The following is a 12277-nucleotide window of genomic DNA, read 5'->3' on the forward strand; positions in this document are numbered from 1 at the left end:
ATTGGTAACGTAGAAGGAAGAGAACAGGAAAAAGGAAGAGGGAAGAGAAAGGATAAGTATTAGGAGCTGAATTTGAGCAAATTGTAACCCACGCTTATACAATTATGTCAAAATGAACCCTAATATTATGTACAACTAAAATGAACTAATTAAAAAAAACAGATTTCTTGTAGACAGAATATAGTTGGGTCTTAACCTTTTAATCCAGCATCTCAATCTCTGCCTTCAATTGGAGTATTTAAACCATATGTATTTAAACCATACACATTTAATGTGATTGCTGATATAATTAGGTTTAATTGTATCATTTCATTACTAGTTTTCCTCCATTTGTTCTCTTTCACACTTCTCTTCTGCCTTAATTTGGATTATTGATTTTTTTATGTTATTTTAGCTCCTCGGTTAACTTATTAGCTATACCTCTGTTTTTTTTAATTTGTTTTTTAGTTGTAGATGGACATAATATTTTATTTGTTTATATGTGGTGCTGAGAATCAAACCCAGTCCCTCACACATGCAAGGCAAGTGCTCTACCACTGGGCTACAGCCCCAGCACAGCTATATCTCTGGGGGTTTTTTGTTTGTTTGTTTGTTTAATTTTTAAATTTGTTTTAATTACTTATACATGACAATAGAATGCATTTATGCACTGTGATATAGATGGGATATACTTTCTCATTTTTCTGAGTGTAAATGTTGCAGAATCATCTTGGTTATACCTCTGTTTTGTGAAGCAATTGGTTTAAAGTTTGTTGGATACATCTTCATCTTATTGTTCCATCTTCATCTCCAATTGTTAATGCGTCATTTCACATACAAGGTAAAACCCACAGGAATAAACCTTCATTTCTCGTCTCCTGTCCTTGGTGTTCTTGTTGCCATATATCATACTTTTCCTGTATTAGAAAACCCACAGGAAGTCTGCCTGTCTTTGCCTAGGTTCCCCATTTGTGAATAGTAGTTTGGAAAATCTCAGAATAGTAAAGCAGAGACACTGTGGTATTCATCTTGTTTATTTTCCATCTCCCAGGATCACTGTCCTTTATCTCCTGATGTCTTGCATGTTGAGACTGTTTAAAATAGTTTGTATGTTTTTTCCCATTGTTTCATGTGAGGGAGAAAAACAGCCCATATTGCTCTATCTTATTTGGAAGCTGAACTCCCGAGGAGGTTTTTGTTTTGTTTTGTTTTGTTTTTGGTATTAAACCCAGGGCCTCATGTATGATAAGCACATACTAGCACTGAGCCATATATCAGACCCTAGAAGAGTTTTGTTGTTGTTGTTGTTGTTTTTAAACAATTTTTTTTAGAGAGAGAGAGAGAGAGAGAATTTTTTTTTTAATATTTATTTTTTAGTTTTCGGTGGACACAACATCTTTGTTGGTATGTGGTGTTGAGGATCGAACCCGGGCCGCACGCATGCCAGGCAAGCGCACTACCGCTTGAGCCACATCCCCAGCCCCTAGAAGAGTTTTTTTTTAAAGCCCATTTGGGGATCCTGCTTTGTCTGAGAGCAAAGTTGCAAATCAGGGAGTTTCTTGAGAAGTGACAAGTATCTGAAAAAAACTGTCTTAGCTAATGATGGACAAGTGAGCCCAGGTTGTATGAAATAACTTCAGGACAATGGCTTGGAGGTGAACATGAAGCAGGCCCCCAAATGACATGCAGTATCTGAGGGACACTGGCAAAGATAAAGGCTAAGGATAGTGGGAGAAGAACAGAGGAATAACAGGAACCCAAGTGATGGGTGACTCCTCAGACCCCTGGTTGGTGGTAAGCAGCATTTTGCAGATATAAACTGGCATGCTGAGGAAAGGTAGTTTGATTAATGTGCAGTCTTCAGGAAGCTAGTATGGCTGATTCCTGATTATCTGATAGAAATAAAACACATTTATCCCGGTAGCTTTGAAGTATTGAAGATGTTTATGATCATTTTATCCCTATAACAAGCCTAGGAGGAGACAAATACTATTTATCCAATTTAAGACATTAACAGTTCAAAGTCTCAAAAAAAATAATAATAATGGTTGAGCACAGTGCACATGCCTGTAATCCCAATGACTCCAGAGTCTGAGGCAGGAATATAACAAATCTGAGGCAAGTTTGAGGCCTGCCTTTGCAACTTAAAGTAAAAATTAAAGTACTGGGAGTGTGGATCAGTGGTAGAGGGCTTTGGGTTCAATCCCTAGTACAAAAATGCTTTAATGACTTACCAAGTTAACAAATAAAAGAGCAGGGAATTGACCTGAGGGCCATTTGATGATGAAGTCAAGGCCTTTTTTTTTTTTTAATATTTGCTTTTTAGTTCTCGGCGGACACAACATCTTTGTTGGTATGTGGTGCTGAGGATCGAACCCGGGCCGCACGCGTGCCAGGCGAGCGCGCTACCGCTTGAGCCACATCCCCAGCCCCTGAAGCCAAGGCCTTAATGACCATCCATGGCACTGCCAAAGGGAAAGCAGATTGAGACAGACCTTTATAACTGTGGATCTTGAATGTGTATAGAGCAGCTTGAGATCATTCTGTATATGGGAGTTGATGAACAATGAAAGCCAGGGGTCAAAAGAGGTGTTTGTTTGCCCATGTGCAAAACAAACATCATTCAAAACTTGATGGTTCCTGTGTGAACTTGGCTGAGTTGGGCAGTTCCTGAGGTAGTCAAAGTTAGATACCACGAAAGCAAGTGAGCTGGAGTCATCTGGAGGCTTGCTTGAGATGTTGAGAAGGTTAGGCCTTTCTCCTCCTTGCAGGTTAAGACCTCTCTACTCCAGGTGGCCTTTCCAACCACCTGACTTCTTTCATGGTGGTTAAGAGCTCCCCAAAGTGGACACTTCCTTCCAGCCTTCACTAATAGTTTATTCAAGACTGTTTTGGCTTTTGGCTGCTGCCACATGTTTTAGATTTTGGTAATATCTGCACTCCCTTTCACATACCAATTTTTATTTTGGTTATCTATCATCACATTTTAAAAAAATCACCCTAAACCCCTCATCGGTTATCTATTATGGTTCTATAGGTCTACTGAGTTCAGCTGCAATGTTCTACTGGTCTCATATGGGGTTTCTTGTGCAGTTGCAGTCACATGATAGCTAGTAACAGAGTCATCTGGAGACTTGACTGGGACACTCCTATACCTGATCTGCTCTGTCTAACCTATGGTCTCAGGCCTCTTCTCTCCACCCGATCTTTGCATGTGGACTCTGCAGAAGGGTAGCCAGATATTTTCCATATTGACTCAGGATTCCCAAAAGTGAATACAGTCATCCCTCAGTATCTGCAGAGGATTGGTTCCAGGCCCTTCCATTAACACCAAAATGCTCATCTGCTCAAGTCCTTTATACAAAATGGTGCAGCATTGGCATGTAACTATGCACCCTCTCCAGTATACTTTAAGTCATTCCTAGATTAATTAAAATGTGTAATACAATGTAAATGCTATGCACATAGTCTTTATACTGTATTGTTTAGGGAATAATGACTGGGAAAAAAATCTATATATGTTCAATAAAGATGCAATTTGTCCCCTAATATTTTTTCTGTAGTTGGTTGTATCTGTGAATGCAGAACTTGAAAATATGGAGGGCTGTTGGCATTTGGAGAGACAAATCAGAAACTGCCAGTCCTCTTAAGACTAGGTCCAGAACTGACACAACATCGTTGTGACAGCATTCTATTGGTCAGCCCTAGTCACAGGCCAGCTTATATTCAATATGGGCAGGAATTACAGAAGATTACAAGTAACAGTAGTTCATTGGAGGCCATCATCAGATTCTAGCTATCATAGAGGGTGAAAGGCAAACTTCACTTACTCTATGATAATCAAAATTCTTATTTAGTCTGGGGCTGGGGCTCAGTGGTAGAGCACTTGCCTAGTACGTGTGAGGCACTGGGTTCAATTCTCAACACCACATATAAAAAAATGAATAAAACAAAGGTCCATCCACAACTAATTTTTTTTTCAAATCCTTATTTTGGGTTTTGTTTTTTAATGTCCATATGTTATAATCCAATGGGAAAAACCTGACTTAGAACATCAGACTCACCCAGCATTTAAATCTCTGAAAGAACAAAGATGGTCATAATTCACAGCTGCTAAGTTAACAGGGTCTCTCCCTGTTCTAGGTCAAAGAAATTGAAGCTGATTTTTAGTTCTAAAATAAGTTCCCAAAAATTCATTCGCACATATCTTTCAGAAGCCTATGAGAGAGCTCCAAAGCATTTCAAAAAGCAATTTTAAAGTTGTTTGATGATCAAAGAGGAATTGACAGTGAACTGGTGATGAAATGGCAAGAAAGCTATTTTGAAATAACCTTCTGGAAGTTCATCCAAATGCAAGAGCTAGCTGATAAAAGATAAAAAGCACAAGACACAGTTTGAATCAGCTTAGTTAAAACTAAAATACAATTGCTCCACATCATATGGTGCAGTAATTGAGGACTGATGAGGAAAGGTCAGGACTGGCAGGTGAGGCAACAGGTCAAGTGAGGCAACTTGTGAGGTACACAGGTCAGCTACCTCAGGCAAGGGTGAGCTCATTATGCTCCACCTGTGCTGGCTTTGCTTCTGTTCCATGTGTGCACCAACCTTTGACCTGCCACAGAACCCTTTCCCTAGTGATTCCCCCATCCGTACTTCTCTCCTTCTGACCCAAAAAGTGATACAACTTAATGCCACAAAACTTGAAGATGTACAAGGTTGATAAATTCCTCAAAAAACACAATGGCATTATCATTTTACACTCCCTAGTTTGGCCAAAATATAAAATTCTGGCAACTTGCAATGATTACAAGGTGTGAACCAATGGAAACTCTCTGACACTCCAGTGGGAAGGTAAACTGATACAGCTTCTTTGGGGAGATTGTACTATAAAATTTGAACATTTGTATTCCCTGTAATGCAGCCATTCTCTTTGAGTTATGTTCCCTAGAAAAACTCTTAGACACATGCAATGCAATTCATGTGCATGGACATTTATAGCAGCACTGCCAGCAATGGGGGAAAGCTGGCAACAAGCTAAGTGTACACCAATAGGAGAATGGGGGATCATAATCTGGTACATTCATATAATTGAATCTTATATATCAGTGAAAAAATAATTTAAGGTACACACACCAATGCAGATAAATCTCACAAAGTATTACAGGAGAAATACAAAAGGATCTTTCTAACCAGCCACAGTAGTGCAAACCTGTAATCCCAGTGGCTGGAGGCTAAGGCAGTAGGATTGCAAGTTGAAGGGCAGCCTCAGCAGTTTAGCAAGACCCTCAGCAACTTATCCAGATTCTGTATCAAGATAAAAAGGACTGAGGATATAGCTCAGGGGTAAAGCACCTCTGGATTAAATCCTCAGTACAAAAAAAAATTATTTTCTTTTTATGGTGTGGGAGATTAAACCCAGAGCCTCGCACATGTTAAGCAAGTATTCCCTATCACTGAGCTATATTCTCAGCCCTTCATTATTACATCTTTCAGAATCAATAAAAACTATGTTTATGAGATAAAACATTAATAAAAATCAAGGAATTAAGAAAGAGTCAGCAGAGTGACTATCTCAGGGGAGAAAGACAAGGCTATAGGGTCAACAACAGACAGGGAGAACAGTGGCTTTGGTGATATTCTCATTAGTTGAAGGATTCACTAGTATTCATTTTATTATTTAGCTTCATAAATTATATATAAATCACCTCTCTTCCTTTACATGAAATTTCCTAATGAAACCTTTTATTTTTTTATTTTCAGTTTATATTCTCAATTTGTTTTCAGAATCTCCTTGGCTCTGCCACTTATTATCTATGGGAACCTGGGCATCCTGATTAGCCATTCCAAGGCTCAGTAGGCTCATTCATAAAATGAAGTTTATAAGGCAGATGTGAGAATTTGATGCCTGGCACCCGGAAGTGCTAATAAATGGTAGCTCCTCTAAGGGGCACTGCATTTGGAATAGCAAACTCTGTAGCCCAACCTCCATTATAAAGGTTTAATAGAAACAGGGAAAACAGTCTGTCATTCTTTTTTTTGGGGGGGGGGGTACCAGGGATTGACCTCACAGGCACTCGACCACTGAGCCACATACCCAGCCTTATTTTGTATTTTATTTAGAGACAGGGTCTCACTGAGTTGCTTAGCACCTCGCCATTGCTGAGACTGGCTTTGAACTCCCCATCCTCCTGTCTCACCCTCCTAAGCCATTGGGATTACAGGTGTGCGCCACCACACCCGCCCAGCAAGCAGGCTGTTATTTTTGATATGGGACTCAGGTTTTTCTCCTGTGTCCTTCCCACTTCTCCTCTACCTCTGCAAGAGAAAATATCTGACCTGTTGTTAAGGTCCTTTCAAATGTAATTTTGGATCATTGTCGCCTTGGTTTTTGTGTTCTTTGCCCACACGAGGGCAGGATAGGCAAACAATTGTGAAACCGATAATGGCATGTCAAGAGTTCCTTTTGAGGATGGTCAAGACCTTCTAGAAAGCGACCTATTAATAATTCCATTAATGTCTATTACTGAATAAATTGAGACTGGACAGACAGTTCAGATCAAACTTGCTTCTCACCAGTTAATAGGATAGCTCCCAGAGCACATTAATGGACATATAGCAAAACATAATTTCTAGTACTAAAGATATTTCCTACAAGTTCTTACAGACTGTTCATTGAGATATTATGTATACATGTATATGTGTTTGTGAACACACTTGAAGGCACATATGTGTACACATATTGTGAGCATGTACAAGTAAGAACATGCATTCCTTTGCACTGACAACAACTAACTAGTAAGTCTCCAGCCATACCTCTGAAACAGAGGAATGGAAAACTGTCAATTGCCTTCTTGCCAGCATTGCCCAAGCTTGCAAAAAGGAGGTATATGCTGGTAATGGCTGGGAGGGGACCTTTGAAATTCTAGTAAATCTTGGTCTCGGCCTCAATCTACCTCAGCAATATGCCCTGTGCTACATAGGTGTGGCTGAGGACACACCAATTTGCAAGTCAAGATCACAAAGGACACAAACTCAATTCTAACTAGTGAAACAAAAGAAGGAATATATTGATACATACAATGAAACCTCCCAAAAGGCAGAGGTTGCATACAGCGTTAGGAACAATGGACTTTGTGGCTCTTCTCAAAAAAATTTTTCTTCTTTCTTTTTCTTTGTTTCTTTTTTTTTTTTTTTCTTTAATGGGGATTAACCCAGGGGCACTTTATCACTGGGCTACATCTCCATCCTTTTTTATTTTTTATTTTGAGACATGATCTTACTAAGTTACTTAGGACCTTGCTAAACTGTTGATGCTGGCCTTGAACTTGCAATCCTCCTGTCTCAGGCTCCCAAGCTGCTGGGATTACAGGCATACACCACTGCATCTACCTCCATCTTTCATCTTTATGTCTTTCTTTATGCCATTTTTTCTCTCCCTTAACTTACTCCTGTTTATAGGGGCATTCCACAGGCAACTTTGGAGTCACATCCTTCCTAGGTTTAATGACACTGGTGGTAAGAGCACTTTTTAGCCCATATGGTTGAAAATCTTGGGGGAAGACCTCCAATTGGCCTGTCTCACTTCTCATGCCCAACTATGACCAATCACTATGACCAGGGATGGGCAACTATTACTGGTCTAGTCTGATCCACATGCCCACACAGGAAGAAGGGATGCTGAGATTGCTAGCTCTTTTCAGAACTACTTTATTCTACTTTCTGTCTCTATAAATTTGACCACTCTTGTTACCCAATATAAATGGAATCAGATGTGTCTTATTTTTTATCATGTCTTCAAGGTTGAATAATATTGTACTATGTATTGGAATTCCATTTCTTTTTAAGGCTGAATAATGTTCCATTGGAGGTACATACCCATTCACCCACTGATGGACATTTGGGTTTTCCCACCTTTTGGCTATTTGAATACTGGTGCTAGGAACATCAGAATACAAATAGTTGTGTGATTTTTTTTTTAATCCTGAAAAATAAGGCTGACAGAATGATCCTATTTGTGTGTAATATGAACCTGTGTCCATCATGTATGTATTATCTTCAGAATAAGAATAGAGTGGGACAGGAAAGGAAAGGAGTCCATAACTTCTTTTTCTGTATATGTTTATATATTTTTTTATTTTTCATAATGATAATAGATTAATATATTTATTATGCAAATTAAAAATGCAATTAAAAATAAACTTAAAATCAGCATACTAGGGCTGGGGATGTGGCTCAAGCGGTAGCACGTTCGCCTGGCATGCGTGAGACCCGGGTTCGATCCTCAGCACCACATACCAACAAAGATGTTGTGTCCGCCGAGAACTGAAAAATAAATATTAAAAATTCTCTCTCTCCTCTCTCTCTCTTTAAAAAACAAAATCAGCATACTATAGTAACACAGCTACATCAATTTTTATAGCAGCTGAATTCACAATAGCTAAACTGGAAGCAACCTAGATGACCCTCAATAGATGAGTGGATAGATAAACTGTGGTATATATACACAAAGGAATATTTCTCAGCATTACAAGATAATAAAATTATGGCATTTGCAGGTAAATGGATGGAGTTAGAGAATATTATGCTAAGTGAAGTAAGCCAATCTCAAAAAACCAAAGGCTGAATGTTCTTTCTGATAAGTGGATGCTGATCCATAACAGGGAGGGGGGATGGGTGGGGAAAATGGAGGAACTTTGATTGGGCAAAGGAGAGGAAAGGTGGGGAGGGTGCATGGTGGCAGGAAAGATGGTGGAATGAGATGGACATTATTACCTTAGGTACATGTATGATTGCACATATGGTGTGATGCTACATTATGTACAACCAGAGAAATAAAAAGTTGTGCTGAAATTGTGTACAATAATCAAAATGCATTCTGATGTCATATACACCTAATTAAAATAAATTAATTCTTAAAAATGCAATTAAAAATAAAGATAATGATTTCACACACGTTAGCAGATTGTGGGTAAGAAATATTTAAAGCAATTTTCAAGAGGTCAGAATAACTCAAGGGATAAAGTAATAAGAATTACCTCTGCATGATTTAAAATTTTCATAAGGTGCATATATTATTTTTTTAATTAAAAATACCTACTGGGAAAAGAAAAACTCTAAGGCTGCAGATGGATTGAACTGTCCATTGAGCACCAGAGGAGGGCAGTAGAGAGTCACAAGGCTGTAATGCCCGAAAACTTATTCCTCTGGCCTGAAAGAAGGCAAGGGTTCAAATTCACTGTGTCCTAGTTCTGGGAAGAGCTTGGATATAACTGGTTCCCTGACAACAATAAAAACAATAACAACAAATCTAAAACAAGAAATTGAGTTTTAAAATGCATATAATATGCACAACTTCAATTAGAATTTTATTCCAGAATTTCAAATAGAAATGATTTCTAACATGCCAGTTACGTGAACTTACAAATAAAACCATGTAAATCTGTAAAAGAAAAAAAAGTAAATGATTTCTGATTCCACTGTGAATATGAAATTAATGTCAAATTAATATGGAAACTATTTCTGAAATATTGGCTTTAAGATATTTATTTCATCTGTCCATCACTGGGGGGGGGGAACTGATTTTAAAAAGAGTTGACAGATACATTCTTTCACTTTAAAGGTGCTGCTCAAATTTTAAAAGCCACTTATTCCAAAAGCAAAATAACATTTTCTGATCTTTAATAACATTTTCTGATCTTTATACAGTTAAAAGGTATTTGAGGAACAGGATTATTTAGAGCTTCAGGGTAAAAGTGGGTTGTATTTTCCAATGAATATTTAATTTTGTTCTATTCCAATGGCCCCAGATGCATAATTTCAAAGACTGCAACTCCTATAGAACATGTTCTTTCATCTCTTCTATTCATTTTAGGGTTGAGGAAATAGACTTAAAGAAAGGCCCTTTTTATAACCTGGTCCCTGCTTACCCACTCTGGCCTCATTTCCAGCTACTCACCCCCTCCCTTACCTTTGGACATTCTTCATCTTAGCCACGTGGAAATGAAGTCCCCTCAACCATGCTCTGCACATATTGACTTTTTTGTCTGCAATCCAATGCCTTTTCCCTACTTTCTAGATTCAAGGAAGTCCTATTCATATGAAAAAACAAATAAAAATTCCCACCTCAGCTCAAGGATCATCCCCTCAGAGCTGACATTCTGAATAGATGCTCCCGTGGCCTGGTGCTGTACCCTGTGACACCCCAGCTTCATGAGACCACATATACACAGTGCCTAGTGATTGGTTAGGTACATACCTCTCTCCTCCCATTAGATTTCAAACTCCTTGAAGGTAAATACTGTCTATTTGAATGTTTACCACCTAGTACAAAATCTTAGTCACAATAGACACTCAATACTTTCTGTGGAATGAATGAATCATCCTTGCTACCTCTTGACCTCACACCATATAACCTACTCATCATTAACTTTTGTTCATTTGACTTTCAAAATATTTCTGAAAGTAGAGTTGGGGATGTGGTTCAGTGGTAAAGCACTTTCCAGGCATGCATGAAGTTCTAGGTTCCCTCCCCAGCACCACAAAAAAAGTCAAAGTAGTTCATTTTTCTCCATCTGTACCACTACCACCCTGCTTCAAGGCATTGTCTTTTCTCACTTGGACCTCTCTGACAGCTTTCTAATTGTCTTGCTACTTTCTTTCACTCCTGTATGTCTCTCCAATCTATTCCTGATACCATGGTTAGAGTGGGTTTTCTCAGATACCCATCATATCTTGTCATTCCCTAGATAACAACTCTTCAGTAATTTCCATTTATTCTTAAAGTCCAACATTTTTTTTTTTTGAGGAGGGGTACAGGGATTGAACTCAGGGGCACTCAACCACTGAGCCACATCCCCATCCCTGTTTTGTATTTTATTTAGAGACAGAATCTCACTAAGTTGCTTGGTGCCTCACTAAGTTGCTTAGGGCCTCACAAAGTTGCTGAGGTTGGCTTTGAACTCACAATCCTCCTGCCTCAGTCTCCAAAGCTGCTAGGATTACAAACATGTGCCACTACACTGGGCTAGGTCCAACATTCTTAACTTGGCCTACAAGGCCTCAATGGTACATAGGAAACCTTCATAAAATATTTCTGAATGGCATATAGGTAATTCAGGTTGATACAACACAAAAGTGAAAGAGCCAGTCCATTTGAGGGGATACAGTGTGTTTTTCTTATCAGCATATATCTGTACACACCTCTTCAGGAAAAATGTCTTACATTAGGCTGCCCTTGTTCATATGTGATTCAAAAACTAGGGCAGGGAGAGATAGGCTAAACAAAAAGAGACTGGAGCATGTGCTCAAGCAAAATATTTCATGGTTGCTCTACTTTAGGGGACTAGGCTTCAGAGCTCTGAGATGAGTCAGCTCCTTGAACAGTATATACTGGTCCATTAGTCAAATACTGACACTATCATTCTCAGGAAAACCTCTTCAGCAAGTCGAATGCCCTGTTATGTAGCAGCCCTGATTAACATCTACTTCCCAAGTAGTATTCATTAGGATGATTAATTTTTTAACTTAATGAACACATCAACTATCACAGAAATAGCTTTATCATTAAAGGGAACATTTTTCTCATTAGCTAGAGAAAGGCAAAATTCCCAACCACCTCACATCTGATTGTTTTTTTCGTCTTTCCATTCTCAAAGGCATCTATATCAAACCTTCCCCATTGTCCTCAAAACTCTGCCATTTCTACTCTTAATTCATTAAGAAAATAGCAGCCGGGGGGATAGTAGAGGATAGGAAAGGTAGCAGAATACAACAGTTACTAATAGGGCATTATGTAAAAATGTGGATGTGTAACTGATGTGATTCTGCAATCTGTATTTGGAGTCAAAATGGGAGTTCATAACTCACTTGAATCTAATGTATGAAATATGATATGTCAAGAGCTTTGTAATGTTTTGAACAACTAAAAAAAAAAAAGAAAATAGCAGCCATCTGACAGAAATTCTTCAAATGCCTCCCCACAATCCCCTCTTGTCTACTCTAGCCCCATCTTGACTGGATCTATGCCAAACTCCAATCTATTGAACTACATTTCTATATACCTTGAACAGTGATATTCTGACTATGGCCCTCTTTCCTAACCTCTGTGAACCTATCCCCATTACTTATCCCCACTCTTTCTTGTGGTTTCAACATCTAATATCTTCCCCCATATTCTTTCCCATAGTTTTTTTCTTTTCTTTTTTCTTTTTAGTATCAGGGATTGAACTCAGGGGCACTCGACCACTGAGCCCCATCCCCAGCCCTATTTTATATTTTATTTAGAGACATGGTCTCACTC

The sequence above is a fragment of the Urocitellus parryii genome, chromosome X, assembly GCF_045843805.1.
Source record: "Urocitellus parryii isolate mUroPar1 chromosome X, mUroPar1.hap1, whole genome shotgun sequence".
Lineage (NCBI taxonomy): Eukaryota > Metazoa > Chordata > Mammalia > Rodentia > Sciuridae > Urocitellus > Urocitellus parryii.